Source organism: Diadema setosum, chromosome 20, assembly GCF_964275005.1.
Source record: "Diadema setosum chromosome 20, eeDiaSeto1, whole genome shotgun sequence".
Taxonomy (NCBI): Eukaryota; Metazoa; Echinodermata; class Echinoidea; order Diadematoida; family Diadematidae; genus Diadema; species Diadema setosum.
The window spans coordinates 21,558,306-21,574,731 of NC_092704.1; positions in this window are offsets into that span (position 1 = coordinate 21,558,306).

Below are 16,426 nucleotides of genomic sequence, written 5' to 3' on the forward strand. Positions count from 1 at the left end.
CGTTTTTATTTCGAAGTGTGTCTCAGTACTCTTGTGTTTATTTTTAAGGATGTGTCTCTTTTTATGATTGCGATTGATGTTCAACTATTTCTTTCCCGCAAGCTTGAAAAGGAAGAAGCTAGAATTGAGGCAAGGAGACGAGTTTTCTTCCATGAGATACAATCATTAAGACATACATTCATTCCCGAAAGTTGTGTGATTGCTTATGCGCTAAAGAATGTCCATTACATGTATCAGGCACTAAACAAAACGGTTGAAATGTGCTGAAAGTCGAACTTCGGTTTTTTTTTTTCTATTTCCATTTCAAGCGGGGATAGACTAGAAATTGGTTTGTCTATACTGGCAGGAGACATTAGTTTTCCAGTACATACTCCGCATTTAAACAGTCGCCATATTTTCGTGGTCAGAATCAGATAATGGACACGTGATATATTATAAAAATGAAAATACAAAACAACGAACATGTCATATGTACAAACATTATGAATTTATACTTACCTGTAATATTCTGCATACAAAAAAACAAGCACGCCAATTAAATAACTTAAAAGAATTAATAGAACACACTGTCCACAGCGATATCATGCATAGCAGATCAAATCAAGTTTAATTGGTGAGGAAACTAAATGCAGTTAAACAGTTGACTTTTTTACGTTTCTCCTTCAATTTATGAAAACAAAATTACATTGTATATCTATTGAAGCGGATTGTCTCTATTGCGAACGATCGTCATACATGTATATAGCATTGTTAGTCTTCTGAGCAAATCCGAGACCCTAAATACTTTAATATTTGCTTGATAATGTAATAACCCATATAACTTTACAAAGGACTCGCAAATTCAAAGTTTCAAACCGTATACTAAAACATTACATTGTATACACGATGTATTTTAATGCGTTGTGCGTTAGCATGTTAACATCATCAATCTGCCTTTTATTTTCCGTACGTAAAGCGCACAGAAACGTAACCAAACGTTACCAAATACAGTGGAATGCATTGTACGGCGTGGTATTATCATTAGAAGTATATCCCATTCCTTTTTACCTTTATTTGCTTGAAGCAGTAGACAAACCACGTGTCATTTTCGTAGCGACATCACTTAGGAATTAGAATGTATGAAGATAATCGTTACTTAATTATTTTGCGCTATAGCATTTACATTTTCCAACTGTTATTGACAGGATTATGTTACTGTGATGCTTACGATTACGAATGTTGGTTATGAATTCAAAAGACTGGTTCATTACTCGAACTATAAAGGTAATAGACGTTTTGAAAGTAGTTTGGTACAAGTTCAAAACGCAATCGAAGTCATCGTCATAGGGGGAACTGATAGCTCTAGAAAACTTGTTTAGGCCAGTAAAGATTGCCGTATGCAATCTTTGTAGAAAGTTTGGACTTAGGCCATCTTTTGAGTATTTTGAGAAATTATATAAAAAACTATTTGTTTTGATTATGTCAAGAATTAGTTTGAACTATGAGAATAAAAAGGCGCGGTTACCTCAACAATGTCGAAGTGCAATTAGACATGATGGGTAAAGTGAATTCATGACTTGTTGACTTATCCTTACTGAATTGTTGATCACTTCAGTAAACCATCAGTTAAGTCTTGTAGATGATACCTCTGTAATCGTAGTCAAAATTCTTTTGACTGATGAGACGAAAACCAACAAACAAAATGCCATGTATCATCGCTCAAGTTTCCAACATTTGGCGGCACCCGACCAACAATAAGTGCCGAATCAAATGGAACATTATATTGTGGGATAGCAGACTGTGTTACGATTTTTAAATATTGCGAGCAATTGTTAAAAAAAAAGAGGAAATGAGGCAAAGTTCAAGACATTCGAAAAAGCATGTAAATGCAGGCGATCATGTTTAATAGTCAAAGTAAGAGATTACAATCGGCCATGCGGATGTATAATATGATTGCCTTATTTACATGTCTGATTTTTGTAAACTATGTTTTATTCAAATTTAAGTTCCCTTCCCTCCTTGATAAAAGTTGTGTTGGGTTTTCGCTAAAGGCATTTATTAGGAAACGCTATAAAAAACGACAACAAATGCCTACTATACATCAAGAGATGACCTATACATACATGAAACACAAAAATTCTGTACGTTCTGATATAATGCAACTGCTTGTTTGTTTGTGTGTTTGTTTTGAATTACCATGGTCTTTGTCGGGGTAAAGATGAAGAAAAATAGTAGAGTGTATCACTCTCAAATCCGGATTATTGCGATAAGTGTGTATTCCCGCCCTTTCTATACAGGTAAACGATTTAAGCTTGGTACGCTTTTATAGAAGCCTGGTGTCACGCAGAAGAACTGATTCCGCGATCGCTTTTAACCTTTCATAAAATTCACGTTTTAAGATAGTAACGATAGCTTGTAAGAGATGAAGTAAGTTAGCGTCCCTGACTGTGGTTCTGAACACAAAAGGGGACTGAAAAAATCTTTTACAAATTAGCAGACATAACGCCGATCCTCCAACACTGTTGCTCCATTACAGTATGTCACTGATTCTGCTATCAATGGCGAAGAAATAATACTGGTTGCGTGATTATCCACCCCTTGATAGCAGGAAGTTTACCTTTCATTGTTCAAGGCTTCGTTGATGCGGGGTTTACTCGGATAAAAGGCGTGAACAGTGTCGCCCGAGTTCTTTCATTCGAATTCCTCACAATACACAATTCAATAGGCAATTAGCGCTGCTACTTCGCAAAGCTGTTAGCCAAATTCTTTGCAGACTTGACCTCTCACATGTCAGCTACACATAATACACGACAAACAACTACCATTACAAACATTCTGATAAACAAAAAAAAAAAATGAAGAAGCACACTTTTGAGTAGCGACACAGCTTTCTGTCACTTTCTCAAATAGGTCTTACTTCTGAAAAATACACAGATGACAAGAGTCAGAATATCCTCCAAAGGGAACACGAGCTATTTGGGCATAATAATAATGTTTGTCTTCCGATTTCTCTCCATGCCGTCACGGCCAAAACCATCATAAGTAAATAGGGCAATAATTTTTATTAACCAGGGAAATAATATTACGCATTACATACATTTGGCTAATTATCACACGAATTGTCGACTTAATAAAAACGAGAATAATTGACAACTTAGGCCCTACTATATCTCCAAAGATGAACTTTAAACAGCAAGTCACATACCAGGGAACGAAAGTTATAATCATTTGAATGAATTCATTAATGAGGCCAATAACCGTTGTAAAAGTACATACACGCATCATAAGAGAGGTTTCAAGTTCGATATGTGATCATTTTAGCTCATTGATAAATTATCATAAATTTTGCGTGATCGTCGTTGGAATAAAATTTTTCAGCGCCATTTGTGCGTCACATCAATCACCATTTCATGAAATGTGGTGCATGTATCAAACGCAACTCGCTGGTCATGCAATTGATAAGCCTTGGTCAGCTCACTGTTATTGCGTAATTCTAAAGCCCTCGCCGCCGCCGCCGCACGCGCCATGCTTTGTTTTGTCGTCAATGGGGTCAAGAGCAATGCTTCATTAGCATACGCCCTAGCAACGGAGGCGGAGTCTCGATCGGGCGAGAACAATAGGTGCGAAACGCAACGCAAAGGCGAGCGTTCGAAAAAATTGTAACCGAAAAAAATGGTCTCAGAAAAACTGTGATTTGGGACACTTGTACTCATTTTTACACGCTGAAATTTTCTGTACAAATAGATAAAACATCAAGGAATCAAAATCCGTCATAAAAAAATTTCGACCCAAGCAGTGCTTCCCCTTCATTTTCGGCTCATTACGGGAAAACTCCCCGTGCGACTTATGACTCATTTTGTTGGAGCGTCACACATATTATAATCACTGATCTCTAAGTTAAGTTCTACTTAACTTTAAGATTAATGATCTTATACTTCAAAGTTCTAAGTTCTACTTCATTCCATATTAGCTACAATGCATGGCAAAATGAACATGATTAAAAAATGTATAAATTAATATCAACTTGTCATTTTGTGTTTTCCTTCAAACTTCCTCACGTAATGTTTTTTTGAGAAATATCTTCTTATAACTTTGCTCAGACTGATATCAAAATGTCTTAATACTTCAATAGTTATGAATGCCTCGAGTAAATTAGTTTGTCCAAGAAAAAAATAAATCGTCAATACGGATTTCTCTTCTGTTTGTTTGGTTTTTTTTTTTTGTCTGTTTGTTTGTGGTTGTTGTTTTTTTCATTTTCCATCTGAGAAGATGGCTGGAAAGCCCATATTCAATTCAATTCAATTCAATTCAATTCAATTCAATTCAATTCAATAGTTTATCTATTTCCATCATCACAAAGAAAAGAAAAGAAAAGAAAAAGTTGACATAATCCAAAGTGATACAATTTTTTTTTTCATTTCTCTTACACTCGTCCGATAAAGGATTTTTTCAATACAATATTCAGCTATGCTAAGCTGGTCTTTCATGGGGTCCACTTGAATGTGAGACGGGACCGCTTCACTGGGTTGGCAACAGATAAACTTTATTCACAAAAATAAAACCATCACTTACAAAATTAGTGCACGTAATAGATAAAAATAGAGCTTTATGATCATTGATGACTGTATAAGGAACCCGAGGTGTACTCTATCACTGTATGTTGTGGTACAGATACATCACATTAAAAAAAAAAAAATAAGATAAAAAAAATTATCCAAGGAATCTGCCTATAGTTGTTTTCATTAGCAGCACTGTTGTCATCATCATTAGAATCATTCCCATACATAATTCACTCTCTCTGTTATTATTGTTTCTGATTGATAAGTTGCCCTGTATGTACATCGACCTAGATAGTAAGTACACACCGATTATTCAGTGTTCTACGAGTTCAGCCAAGATAAAAATGAAGTGGATAAATACGCATACCCGCTGCTGTACGGAATCAGAACCATCACTGGCTATCGAGCGGACGCTCAGTAGTCTAGTAGATATGATGCCTTATCTGAGTATGCGTGCCCATGGTAGTTCATGGCTACGACTAAAGCACTGAATGATCGGTGAGTACTTACATATAGATGAGGGCAATGCGTCAATCAGTTCCATGAAAAACAACTCGACGCAAAAATCGTTAATTCACTGTCATTATCACTAAAAAAGCTATTTTCATGAACATCACTGCTCATTTACTGTTATTACAATCCTGATAAGCAATAGAATTCGTTTATCTCTTTTAACTTTCCGTTTTGTCTTCTGGCAATACTTGCATGAATTCTTCATCGTGTATTTGATTACTCCTTCATGAATTCCTTCCTAGCTTCCTTACTTTCTTCTTCACATTTTTCTCGATTTCTTCCTCTCTATTCTCCAGACAAGAGCAACCGCCATCTGTACGAAGGACATCCAATACTCATCTCAGAAAAACAAGCATCAAAAGACAAGGAAGATGGCCTGGTTTCACTCTCTCTTCGACACCATCCGTAAGTTCGCCTTGGCTCCCGGCAGCGGATGTATTGACAGCCTAGCAAACATTTCCCTGCTGGGCGGGTCTATTCTTTCAATCGTGCGGCTGTGCTCACCCGACTATTGAGAACTACTGACATAAATTCCTTCAAAGTGATTGAGTATTCCTTCGTTGTTGGGATCTGCATCAAGTTAGGTCATGCTCTTTACGCTCTTCAGGTCATGTGGTCTTCGAATCCTACGAAAACCCTGTTTGAGTTACCTCTTCTTTTGATGAGGATCGCATACTCCCTCCTCATGAATATTTGCCTCCTTTTCTACTTTGCGATTTGTATTCTAACATCAATGATAAAGAAAGTGACAACATTGTGTCACCTTCATTTTTGACGTTACAACAAGGTTGGATCGCTGGTGGCAACGTACGATCCGCTTCATGTGGTCTTCGATTCCTACGGAAATCCTGTTTAAGTTACCTCTTCTTTTGATGGAGATCGCATACTCTCTTATCCTGAAGATTTGCCTCCTTTTGTTCTTGGCGTTTCGTATTCTAACATCAATGATAAAGAAAGTGACAGCATTATGTCATCTTCATTTTTGACGTCACAACATGGTTCGCTGGTGGCAACGTACGATCCGCCTCCCAGTGCCGCGAAGATATCGACGAGGATCGAATGAGGGAGCAGCGAGAAGACACCACAGACAGGACGACAGTCTCTGCTCGTATTACAAAAACCCCAAATTCTAATGGAGATGCCAATACGATCCCCAAGTGAGAGAATGCCCATACATTATCGACCAAATTTCACGCAGTTAGATGCCCCTTCTGAGTGATCACTCTGTCTCTGTAACAAATTATAAACACGCAACAAATTTATTCTGATCCGTCTCTCCGAAACATTAAGCTGATATTACTTCGCCTTTACTGCACGACCGGCTCGATTTTACCAGAGACAAACTGTCAGTATCGTGTGATATTTAGTGCATGCAAGGTAATTTCATTTGATAGATTCAAATTACAGTGTCATATACAGTCTTTTTCCCCCTGCTTTTTATTTGTACGTGATGTCTGGAGGTCCGACAGTTTGAGGGTGAAAGCTCATGCACAGCTTTACACTGTGCAGTGCAGAGTATATTGCCAGCGATTGCAATAATGGACTTCATATGCTAGGAGAAGCCGGCCGGCTGTTCCTAAAGAGAATTCTCCACGGTTTTATAACGTGGTCTGCTTTCGGGTATGGCACTGATAAATTGATATCATTGGTATGTACCGGTGTCTAACTTTGTCATTTGAGTGACGTCATAATGTTATTTTTTTTTTGCACAATTCTTTATCAGAATCGCAAAAAACAAAACAAAACAAAAAACGATTGGCTGTGTTTGTTTCGTTAGTGTGTGATATTGGACTGATAGAACGTGATTAAAAGTACTCTTGGTCTGCATATCATCCGAGATAGAGTACACATATCTTGTACCTCTATCCATAGCAATGATTACCAAAGAGTGTAGAGGCGCACGCAGTGCGTCGAGAGGGTCTACTCTCGCGATTTTACACGTAAAAAGGTGTAGTACGCCATGGAGCTTAACGGCGGCCATTTTAGGAAGCAAACCGCTGGATTATCGCGAGCGTGTTATATATACGTGATCTATAGGAGTGAATTATGCTTCCCTTTAATTGTCTCCGTGTTAAGGCAATGTAAGGGGGCAAACAGCGGCACAGCATTGCTTAAGACCTCAAAATTCCATTTAGAATCATCATTATATGCATAAAAATGGAAAAATGAAAAAATGCCTATCATTTTCGAATCTTAATAGTCCCTGAAAGTTCGAGCTACAGACACTACTGAAGTGGCCTATCCTCTCCATCCCTCGCTCCCTCTCTTTCTCTCTTTTGCTCCTACTCATTTTTCCTTATATCACAACTTTAGGGAGGGGGACATACCGCGATTATAACCCCTGGAATTTTTCCAGGGATCATCCCCCTTTTTTTCAAATTTAGTATTCTTACTTTTCTTTTCTTTTTTTTTTTTTTTGTTACATACAATCGATGGCGCTTGTATCTGCAATGCGAACATCTTCAAAAGATTACAAATTTTTGATCGAAATTTTTCAAATATTCCACCAAAGGTGTGCATCACATCACTGAATTGTAATTCTGAAAAATCATAGGCTCCCGTCCCGGCCCCTCATAAACTTACACATTGAAGACGCGCATATTTTTATGTCGATCCTTGATGAAGAGGTCACGAATATTAACGAATTCAGCAGATTGCATTGTCCCAGTATATTTTATCTTTGATTATAAATAATTTAACATCATTCCACGAAAGTGAGCGCTGAGATTGGTGAATTTCTACATGAAAAATCAAAAAGCTCCGACGGGATAGAGAGGGCAGTGGGATAGACAAGTCCTCAGATCAGACCTGGAGGTATTGAAATCTGCGGCCACTGTCAGAAGATCTTAAAGAGACGATCTGACACGTGTATTGCGGCCAAGAAAGGCAATTGAATACGTTCACCCCCCCCCCCCTCCACACACACACACACACACACACACACACACATGGCCACTATACTCAATTCAATTCATTCAATTCATTTATTTTCATACTTCTCATTTATGAACATTACAACAGAAATCAGACAAATTCTTTTACCTTGTGAATAATGTGCAGAAAACAAACAATATACATGGTGATAACACAGTATTGTAGTTATTCCAAAAGCGTGCCATTCGCATCATTACTAATTCTACATATTTATCTCATACAGATCCTTTATTTCATCGTTTGAAGACTTTGAAGCTTCATGACATCCACATTTTACAAACAGGTGTATTCATGTACAAGTACGTAACAAATAAACTTCCCTCTTTATTTCATAATTACATATTTCACTTAAATTCGAATATACACACATATCCAGCTCTCCGTTCGACAGACTTTCACCTTGTGATACCCAAAACTGTTTTAGCTCAGAAATCAATTAGACATTACGGTCCCGATGTCTGGAATAACCTACCTGATCAATTAAAGCAGTGTACACCACTTTTTTTTCCTTTAAGGCTCATCTAAAAAAGTATCTGTTATCGAAATATGTTTCCAATTTAAATAGTTGTCTTTGATCAATGCATTTATTTTCCTTTTTTTTTCTCAAGTCTCAGTCAGCCCTGACCCATACAAAAAGTTCTTCGATTTTTTTCCATTCCCTTCCGTTCTTTTTTTTTTTTTTGATAATGACTTTACAGGGGCACTTATTTATATACATGTATTGTATACCTTTCAGTAAAGCGCATACTTTACCCCAAAAATATGCATATTATAGCAGTCATTCTCTCTTGCACTGTCACTCTCACACACCTACACTTCTATTGTTCTCTCATACTTCCTTAATTATACCAGTAGTCAATGGTTGGTGCTGCGTGCTTCTTCTTTTTTTTTTCTTTAAAGCGCCAAGTCACTGGTTTTCTTTTCCGTTGTTGTTTTTTTCTTTCTTTAGCAAAATGTGCTTCGCATATTAAGATTAGGAGTTTAATGAGTAGATTTATAATTGGTGTTGTATTATATCATATTCGTATTACATAATATAGAAAGGGCCTCATCCACGTCAAGCTCTGTTTATGATGATGGTCCCCTGTACTGATTTCTCCTTTGTTCATAAATACAGTATGCCTTAATACTTGTATGTTGCTTTGATTCATATATCATTACAGACAGATGTTGTTACGAAAGTGACATTTTTTGTATTGATTTGTATAGGTTAAACTCTCCTTTTTCTTTGCGTACTCTGTATCACTTTGTTTTCATTAGCTATTGTATTTGGAGAAAGAAAATGCAGAAATAAACCAAACCAACCAAGTATATTATTGAATGAACTAACACGCAAGGGTTATAAGCCCTATTTTATTGCCATTGAGATGGGAGCAAGGGGGGCAGACAACACTTGAAAACAAACAACGACTGAAAGGCCAACTCAAAACATAAAAAATCAAAACAAAGTCCCCCTGCATTCTATCAAGACATTAGTAGATATGCAATAATTTCATCATTCACCATATTCTATGCAAGAAAAGAGCAGAAGTGTGGGGGGGGGGGGAGAGGGAACGTTAATCACTTAGAAATGTAATATAATGAAAGACACTTTTTAGTAATGGTGTTATTATGTACAACTATTACATTAAAGGGATGGTACAGTATTGGTGGAGATGAGAATTGGGCTTTTAACTTTTGGCGAGATACCAAGAAAACACTTATGATATAGTACAGAGCATACCATTTTAAGTGGAATTCAAAGTTTATTTGATGAAAATCGGGTTTGGAATGACTGAAACATCCAAAAACAAAGAAAAACAAAGCGATTGTAATAAAATGTGGGTCCCACACTTTATCATAATCGCTCTTTTTTGGATATCTCAGCCATTTCAAAACCAATTTTCATCGAATAAACGTTGAATTCCTCATAGAATTACATGCTCTTGTCACAAATGTACACACAAGTAGTTAGGTACATGTATCAAGGTTGTATGCATGGTTGTTTTAATGTGTACATTGTATGTACACAGGGAGACCAGATTAATGGAGAACATTCTATATGATATAGATATAGTACATATACAGGCTGACCAGATCAGTGGAGAATTTTCTATGTGGTATATAATGTAGCTACAGTACATGACACACATGCATGTAACAGGAAATACATTACAGCTCACTCAATCTAGAATGATTTTGCCCATTCCAGAATATTCTAGGAAGTGCTGGCTGAGTGAGGCACTGCCCTTGTAGCCCAATGTGATTGGTAGTTAATTTTGGCAATGATGTTATGCACATAGTTAGACAGTGAGTCATCCAGGATTTCTGGAATTTGGACTTGCTAGTATGTTCAGGAATGTGGCCCCAGGTTGGAGAAAATTACAGAATGTACTAGAAAGGGGTGAATGGATAGTATATAAGCCGGAGAAATTCTGAGGTAGGCAGAGTATCCAACACCACTGCTCTGAGAGTTACGTCACTTCTGGCTCTGAAGCGACTTGTTATAGTCAGTCCTGTGTTACCTGCTGACCTGCTATACAAATTGTGTTTGTGGAGATAAGGCCTGGGAGACATTTTGCCTGCAGAGAATTAATTTGCCTACATTGGAGAGAGACTCCATATCTTAGTGTCAACGGACATTATTACGGCAAAGCTGTGACGGGCTGGATTCCTTGCTGGACATTATAAAGTGAATCATCATTCAACGCATCAACTGGACGTGGTCGTCATAACATTTGGATTCTGCCTGTTTCCTGTGGATTCTGCGCGTTTCGCTGTGGACGTATAATATCCTGGATTTTTACCCCGGATTAATACCGAGGATTATCACAACCTGCGCCTTTGGATTTACGTCTGAGGTATCATTCATCGGGGTGCATCGCGGATCATTCATCTGTGCATCGAACATCGTATCTGGACACTACCAGGGAACTGTAGGGACTTTGTTCTTTAAGATTTGGACGCATGTAAGTGATTCCATGACCGATTTGTAATTGTTTCTATTGATCATTATTGTACTGATGTGAAAACCGATTACGAGTCTGTACCCAAAATATCACTGTTAATAAACCGCCTGAACATTAGTTGATTGTTTCTTTTGTGCGATCATTCTCAGAGTGATTGTGGTCGTAACACTCTTTTATATTTAATAAGAGGTTTCTCATTATTTCACAAACAAAAAAATGTTAGAAACCCGAAATTAGGTCTCAACCAAAACTGTACGATCCCTTTAACTAGACAAATAGAATGATATACTGGAATGACATTCGGCACTTATAAAAAAAAAAGGTGGATAACTTAGTAAAATTGGATTGACACGCGAACACTTGGATGTGCATGTATTTCGGATGAATATAATGATTTAATCAAATTTCATTTTTGATCAGTTAGAAATATATTGGAGCATTCTGGACAAAACAACGAAATGAGTCACAAGTTATTCACAATTAAACACTATATAGCTCAAAATTATGTAATACGTACGTATTCAGGAAAATATAGAATTAGTACAGTTGATAAACACTACTTCAGCAATTAGAAATGTAATACAGTGTATGTGTACTGCGTGGGGTATTGTAGGTGATTAATTTTGTGTGATTGTTGTCAACCTCACAAATCTGTTGTAAACATAGCTATATCGTTACTCATTGTAAGTATTTTTAAGTGTGTCATTACCTGCCATGTGTCCAGAAAAGGACCATGGTTCGGGTATATATCGTATGTCAACATGTCATTTGTTTTTACTTATCAACAAAGACGTGATTTCAACAATATTGAACGCGATGTCTTGTCCATATACAGGAAGTGATCTCCTTGAAGCCATTCAAAAACGGTCTTGCAGGATAATACTAGGAGACAATTATACCACGTATAATGAAGCACTTGAATTTTGTTCCTTGGATACGCTCAGAAACAGGCGAAACAAGCTTTGCCTGGATTTTGCTACCAAAATAGTCAGAAACCCATTGTGTAGTGATTGGATTCCTGTTACTCAGAATGTCAACTACAGCCTACGTAAAAGACATAGATATCAACAATTTAACTGCAAAACAAAACGGTTTCAAAGTAGTGCCATTCCCTACCTTATACATTTATTAAATGAATAGCGTAGTTTTGTTTTGTTTGATTGTTTTGTTTTATGTCTCTTCCATAAAGTGCCACAGAGTATGTATTATTTCCCTCGTTGTGCAAATTATTATGTGCATGGTTTGTGTTACCAGAGAGTGTACCATCAATATGAAAAAGATTGTGGACCACAGGGTCAAGGGTTTAATGACAAGTTGAAAGAGCATATGCATAATTGTATCCTTTTTATATCATTATTATCGGACACGGTTCAAAATATTTTATAATGTTATCTTTCAGTGTTTTGGTGTTTTATTACGTGAGATCAAATTTTGGTACAAAAATGTGCAATAATATCATACGGAGTGTTAACAATAGTGTCTATTTGCTGGTTAGATGTACGAGAGAGTGTGCGTATAAGTGGAATGAGAGTTAGGAGAGAGAGAGAGAGAGAGAGAGAGAGGGAGATAGATGTGCAAATATCAGACTTTCTTAAAACGGTTTTAAACAAAATGGTTTCAAATAGTGCCATTCTCTACCTCATACATTTATCAATGAATAGTACAGTGTTTTGTTTTTGTTTGTTTGTTTTGTTTTATGTGTCCTTCATAAAGTGAGCATTCACTATTTCCCTCATTATGTGAAGATGTAATTTTTGAAAGTATATACATATTGTTTTAATTATGATGTGTATGGTATGCGTTGTCAGAGAGTTTATTATTAATATAAGAAAGGTTGTGGATCACAGGATCAAGGGCCTAACGACAAGTTGAAAAAGCATAATTGTATCCTTTTATATTATTATTCTCAGAAACGGTTTAATTTTTTTCTATAATGTTATGTTTTATAGCGTTTTGGTGTTGGTTATTTGTGAGATCGAATTTTGGTGTAAAATGTGCGATAATATAACACAGAGTGTTGGTTATAGAAACATAGTATATATTTGTTTGTTAGATATACATATTGTACGTGAGGGTGTGTGTAATAGTTGAATGAGAGTTAGAAGAGAGAGAGAGGGGGGGGGAGAAAGAGGGGGAGAGATGTGCAATTATCAGATGCTATGCACATACCGAGTAATGCGAATATATTATTTATTGATTGACTGATTTGATGTAATGGGCTGTGTATAGATTGAATGTATTCTGATATGGGAGTTTATGTATATTACGAAGAGAAGATTGTGAGGATTTTTTTTTAATCAAACTGATTATCTTTGTTGTGTAAAATGTGTTGATTTGAGCCGTATGATTATCTGATTATCTTTGATTATCTTTGATAAACTGATTATTTTTGTTGCGTAAAATGTGTTGATTTGAGCCGTATGACAACACAACATCTGTATTAATTAATAAGTATAAATGTCCGGCATACGTAATTAACATAAACTCATTGGGTTTTTTTATAATCATTGAGAATAGTAATACATTGTATCTGTAATATCTGATTTTGTTTTGTATTATAGGTTAATCTAATTGTGCAATGGTTCTGATGAATAAGATTGACCCTTTGTTATTTTTATGTATCTTTTTTCATCGCTACATTGTATTTTGTGAGTATTTTTAATGTATACATGACCATTTGTTAACAATGTCTGTAATTCAGCCTCCGGGCTGCGAAAGATATTGATTAATAAAACACCATTTCAATTCAATTCAATTAATGCATGTTATAGAGTCACATCACAATATATAAATTGCTTGACTTCAATTCTTACAGATTTCTTGGAATTAATTGCCATTCCTAAGATACATAAAAAGAAAAATATTTTCTTATACAAGTTAATGACCTTTCACTTCATGCCAGGAAGCATCAGCTGTCATATATAATCCATAGGAGCTAGTACTGTACATTTGGTACTCAGAGAAGATCCTATAATTGGTTCTTGAGGCATGGAAATAATTACACATTGTCACTGACACTGTTGGTAAGCGGAACTCGGACATTTTTAAAGCAGAAATTTATAGAGAATCTAGAAATATGACAAGTTTGATATCTACGGAAAGCTAAGAAGCTAGTTAACAAAACTGGATATCTTTTAGACGATGTAACTTTACCCCCAAACTGTTTTTGAGATTGAAAAACACCCAAATTTCCATGACCACGTAGCTCCGTTCGCTACAAGAAACATCGGATTTGAGTGACGTCACCTAATGTGTACGAGCTGATTTGCCGTACGTCTATATGAGACCCGCTCTGGCAAAACCCGAAACTTCTCGGCAAATGTGATTTCGCGCTACAGCCCGAAAAAGGTCAAAAAATGACCTACCTCAGGGACCAAATTGACATTTTGGTATCACGTTGTAGGGGAAATTTTCTAGTTTCTGACTGATATCAACAACATTTCAAAATACAACCTACAAAATGTGGAATTTTGAAGAGAAAAGTGGGATGTCAATCTCAAATGTTGGCCAAAATCTTACGTCTAAAGACCAAAGCGCCTTCGCTTACGGCGAAAATGACTGTTCTTTTGGCGATCGTGTCTTAGATATTCTGCGTTGAACCCTGACACATTTGGTACCTACAGAAAGCTCTACCTCTGCTTATTCCAAGTATGGTCATGGCATGATGTCATGCTACTCACTTTCATTCATAAATTCGTCTGAAACATCGCGTAAACAGCCTTGTTGCTTACCAAGACAAGTGATCGAAATACGTGTTCACGATTGGTCAACTGCGCCGAGGACCCCCTTGTTTACAAGCAACCTACGTGTTATACTATGGGGATCGCTGTAACTACACGCAGCCGCTGTCGCGAAGCGACGCGGCTGCACCTGCATTCCTTCGCAGACGTTGTCATTTTTCAGTGTGGTTGTGCGACTCCTTCATGAATATCTTTATTAATCATGAAAAACTAAAATACAAGGAATTATCGTAATCTATGATAATCATTCAATAATCGGTATGCGATTTTTTGTTTAATTACGTCAAAAACTCACCGAAATCTGTGGCTGAAATCAGGTCTGTAAACGTCCTTATTGCTTCACTCCTCATCTGCGTGTTATTATGAATGGCATTCACTCTCGTATACTACAACGTACAACGTAGGTAGTCGGAGAGGCGCCCTCTAGCTCTCCGACTACCTACGTTGTACGTTGTAGTATACGAGAGTGAATGCCATTCAAATAACACGCAGATGAGGAGTGAAGCAATAAGGACGTTTACAGACCTGATTTCAGCCACAGATTTCGGTGAGTTTTTGACGTAATTAAACAAAAAAATCGCATACCGATTATTGAATGATTATCATAGATTACGATAATTCCTTGTATTTTAGTTTTCCACGATTAACAAAGATATTCATGAAGGAGTCGCACAACCACACTGAAAAATGACAACGTCTGCGAAGAAATAGAGGTGCAGCGGCTGTCTCTACAGCGGCTGCGTGTAGCTAGGGATCGCTGCAGCAGCGATGCATGCTTGCAGTGTATCGTGACTGCTGCTCATGCAGCACGGAAATGTTGCAGTTTCCCGCTTTGTTAGACTGTTTTTTTTTTTTAGCAAGTTGAGGTAGAAATTAGAATTTAAATCAACACACAAGAGAAAAAGAAGGTCACATTTATCTAACAAACCTTCATCATGCCATTTCGAAGAAGAATCAAGCTGAAATCACGGCATCAAGGAATACCTCTTCACTGCCGATTCTGCTGGTACTGTTGTGCGTACACCTGATCACGGCAATCGCGAATCTTGAGCTGATTACGGTAGGTTTTGTGCTTTTCAAACGTCGTATTTCCGTAAATTTATGGGTGTAAAAATGATTTCCAATCAATTACAGCCCTTTGACTTAGTTATCATCCTTCATGAGTATGTATACCTCAGCTATACGCAATTCCCCCACAATGATCGATTTGTTGTGTCAATAATAACAGCAAATTGTTGCTGTACGAAGGAACAGCTGATCACGGCAATCGTGAATCTTGAGCTGACGATAGGTTTTGTGCTTTTAAAACTTCGTTTTCCGTAAATCTATGGGTGTAAAATATGATTCCAATGAACACAAACAAACAAACAATTTCACGACGTGAATATATAGCTTTGGCGGACGATTTATTCTAGATTGACAACAAATTACACACCAATTTCCTGAAAAGTGCGCACAGTTTGCCTATAGATACGTAAATCCCACTGGGTTGCATACACACGTGGTGACGTCACAGATTTGGCACTTTTCGTAGCCGCATCAAACTTTTTCCAGTGCTCAAATTTGGTAAAAATAAAGATTCTTATATTCAAAGCAGAGACAACTTTATCGCATGATTTATGTTAGAAATTAATCAAAATAACATTAAATGATGGAAAACAGTCAATTTATATGATATTATTTCCTATAAATTTCTTCTTTAACGTGATGAATATTTACAGCAAAACCCAGTTTCCTGCGACTTTTCACATTT